Source organism: Lipotes vexillifer, unplaced genomic scaffold, assembly GCF_000442215.2.
Source record: "Lipotes vexillifer unplaced genomic scaffold, Lipotes_vexillifer_v1.1 scaffold682, whole genome shotgun sequence".
Taxonomy (NCBI): domain Eukaryota; kingdom Metazoa; phylum Chordata; class Mammalia; order Artiodactyla; family Lipotidae; genus Lipotes; species Lipotes vexillifer.
In genome coordinates this window covers 136,645-140,715 of record NW_006785962.1, presented here as the reverse complement: position 1 = coordinate 140,715, position 4,071 = coordinate 136,645, and positions in this window count along the sequence as shown.

Below are 4,071 nucleotides of genomic sequence, written 5' to 3'. Positions count from 1 at the left end.
TTCCAGGTCACTTATCCGTTTTTCTGCCTCAGTTATTCTGCTATTGTTCCCATCTAGAGTGTTTTTCATTTCATTTATTGTGTTGTTCACCATTGTTTGTTTCATCTTTAGTTTTTCTCGGTCCTTGTTAACTGTTTCTTGCATTTTTTCCATTCTATTTCCAAGATTTTGGATCATCTTTACTATCATTATTCTGAATTCTTTTTCAGATAGACTGCCTATTTCCTCTTCGTTTGTTAGGTCTGGTGCATTTTTATCTTGCTCCTTCATCTGCTGTGTGTTTTTTTGTCTTCTCCTTTTGCTTATCTTACTGTGTTTGGTGTCTCCTTTATGCAGGCTGCACGTTCGTAGTTCCTGTTGTTTTTGATGTCTGTCCCCAGTGGCTACGGTTGGTTCAGTGGGTTGTGTAGGCTTCCTGGTGGAGGGGACTAGTGCCTGTGTTCTAGTGGATGAGGCTTGATCTTGTCTCTCTGGTGGGCAGGTCCACGTCTGGTGGTGTGTTTTGGGGTGCCTGTGGACTTATTATGATTTTAGGCAGCCTCTCTGCTAATGGGTGGTGTTGTGTTCCTGTTTTGCTTGTTGTTTGGCATAGGGTGTCCAGCACTGTAGCTTGCTGGTCGTTGAGTGCAGCTTGGTGCTGTTGTTGAGATGGAGATCTCTGGGAGATTTTTGCCTTTTGATATTTTGTGGAGCTGGGTGGTCTCTTGTGGACCAGTGTCCTGAAGTTGACTCTCCCACCTCAGAGGCACAGCACTGATTTCTAGCTGCAGCACCAAGAGGCTTTCATCCACATGACATATCAGAGCCCCTGTGGATAGGTGTGTGGTGCTTTGTAACTTGATCCTGCTTAAAAATTCAACCACAGACCCCCAGCAGCTGGGCCCTCAAGAAACTTGGCAGCAGGCATCAGGAAAACTGTAGCTGTCTTTTTAGTATCCTCAGGTTTCTCATGAGCAATGTCTAGCATCCCATTCAAGATTCCCCCTCTAGTTCCCCAGCTCCAGGGCTCCGCATCTACTCAGTCTGGTCTCCACATAGCACTTCGTCGGCTATGAAGCCACAGATTTAGAGAAAATATTTATAAAAGAATTATCTGATAAAGGACTATTATCCAAAATATACAAAGAACTCTTGAAACTCAATAATAAGAAAATGAACAACTCTCAGTAAAAAATTGGCAAAAGTCCTGGACAGCTCACCCAATAATATATACAGATGTCAAGGAAGCATATGAAAAGATGTTCCACATCATATGTCATCAGAGAAATACGAATTAAGAAAACGAGATAGCATTATACACTTATTAGAATGGAATGCTGACAACACAAAATGCTGGTGGGCATCAGGAACCAAAGTAACTCTCATTCATTGCTGGTGGGAATGCAACATCATACAGCCTGTTGGAAGATAGTTTGCCAATTTATTACAAAACTAAGCAGTCTTACCAATGTAATCTAGCAATTTCATTCCTTGGTATTGACTCAAATATGTTGAAAACTAATGTCCACAAAAAACCCACACGTGGATCTTTATAGCAGCTTTATTCATAACAGCCAAAAGTTGGAAGCAACCAAGATGCCCTTCAGTAGTTGAATTGATAAATAAACCATGGTACATCCAGATGATGGAGTGTTATTCAGTACTAAAAAGAAATGAGCTATCAAGCCATGAAATGACATGGAGGAAACTTAAATGTACATTACTAAGTGAAAGAAGTTAATCTGAAAAAGCCCATATACTGTATGATTCTAAGTTTATGACATTCTGGAAAAGGCAAAACCATGGAGACAGCACAAAGATCAGCAGTTGCTGGAGTTGGGAGAGGAAAGGATAAATAGGCTGAGCACAGACATTTTTCAGGGCAGTGAAAATATTCTGTATGATACTATAATGACTGATACTTGTCATTATAAATATGTATAACCCCACAGAATGTACACCAACAGTGAATCTTGAAGTATGGACTTTGGATGATTATGATGTGTCAATATAGGTTCATAAGTTATAACTAATGTATCATTTTGTGGGTGACGTTGATAATGAGGGAGACTATGCATGTGTTGGAGTAGAGTGTATATGGGAAATCTCTGTGCTTTCCTCCTAATTTTGCTTTGAATGTAAAACTCTAAAAGTAATATTCAAAATGAAATTTAAAGCAAGACAGTGAATTGTCTTAAAAATCTTATATGAGTTATAAGTAGCATTGGAGTTATGAGTATATGGCAAAAGTTTTGAGTATGGTACTTGGACAACTTAGAGTATGAACAATTACACTACAGACCTATGCAGTAAAGACTGTTGACTATCCAGCCATAACTGTGAATTAAAGAATTGTTGCACTTACTACAGACATACACAGTATGGAATATCTTTTTGTCATCCCTTCACCTTGAGCATATCAGTGTTCTTAAAGCAAAGCAGACTTCCTATAGGCAGCATGTAGTTTAAAATTGTTTCTATCCACTAAGCCACTGTATGTCTTTGGATTGCAGGGTATAAGCTATTTATGTGTAGAATAATTATTGATAGATAAGGACTTACTAATGTCATCTTACTAATAGTTTTCTGGTTGTTTTATAGTTCTATTGTTCCTTTCTTCCTCTTGTGCTGTATTCCTTTGTGAATTGATGATTTTGTGTAGTTGTGTGCTTTGAGTCCCTTCAACTTTTGTGTATCTACACAAGTGTTTTGCTTGTGGTTACTATGAGGTTTACTTTATATATATATATAACAGTATATTTTAAGCTGACAACAACTTAACTTCAATTGCATAAAAATTCTACCCTTTCTCTCCCTCCTTTTATGTTTAAAAATTTTTAATACAATTTTTAAAGGTTACATTCCATTTACAATTATTACAAAATATTGGTTATATTCCCCGTGTTGTACATCTTTTTAAAAAATTAATTAATTAATTAATTAATTTTTGGCTGCATTGGGTCTTCGGTACTGCACACGGGCTACTCTTCATTGTGGTGTGCGGGCTTCTCATTGTGGTGGCTTCTCTTGTTGCAGAGCACAGGCTCTAGAAATGCAGGCTTCAGTAGTTGTGGTGTGTGAACTCAGTAGTTGTGGCTTGAGTGCTTAGTTGCTCCATGCCACATGGGATCTTCCCGGACCACGCTCGAACCTGTGTCCCCTGCAGTGGCAGGCGGATTCTTAACAACTGCACCACCAGGGAAGCCCTACAATACATCTTTGTAGCCTATCTTACACCTAACAGTTTGTACCTGTCCATTCTCCACATTTATATTGCCCTCCCCCCCCACTCGTAATGACTAGTTTGTTCTCTATATCTGTGAGTCTGCTTCGTTTTTGTTATATTCACTAGTTTGTTGTAGTTTTTTGATTCCACATATAAATATTACACCATATTTTTCTTTCTCTGTGTGACATTTCACTTAGCATAATGCCCTCCAAGTCCATCCATGTTGCTGCAAAAAAAGAAAATTGCAGGCCAATATCGCTGATGAACATAGATGCAAAAATCCTCAACAAAATATTAGCAAATTGAATCCAACAATACATTACAAGGATCATACACCATGACCAAGTGGGATTTATCCCAGGGACACAAGGATTTTTCAATATCTGTAAATCAATGTGATAAAACACATTAACATACTGAAGAATAAAAACTATGTGATCATTTCAACAGATGCAGAAAAAACTTTTGACAAAATTCAACATCCATTTATGATAAAAACTCTAAACAAAGTGGGTGCAGAAGACACATAACTCAACATAATAAAGGCCAAATATGACAAACCCACAGCTAACATCATACTCATTGGTGAAAAGCTTAAAGCTTTTCTTCTATGATCAAGAACAAGACAAGGATGCCCACTCTTGCCACTTTTATTCAATATAATATTGGACGTCCTATCCATAGCAATCAGAGAAGAAAATGAAGTAAAGGTATCCAAATTGGAAAGGAAGAAGCAAAACTTTCACTGTTTGCAGATGACATGACACTATGCATAGAAAATCCTAAAGATGCCACCAGAAAACTAGTAGAGCTCATTAATAAATTCAGTAAAGTTGCAGGATACAAAATATACAAAACTCTGT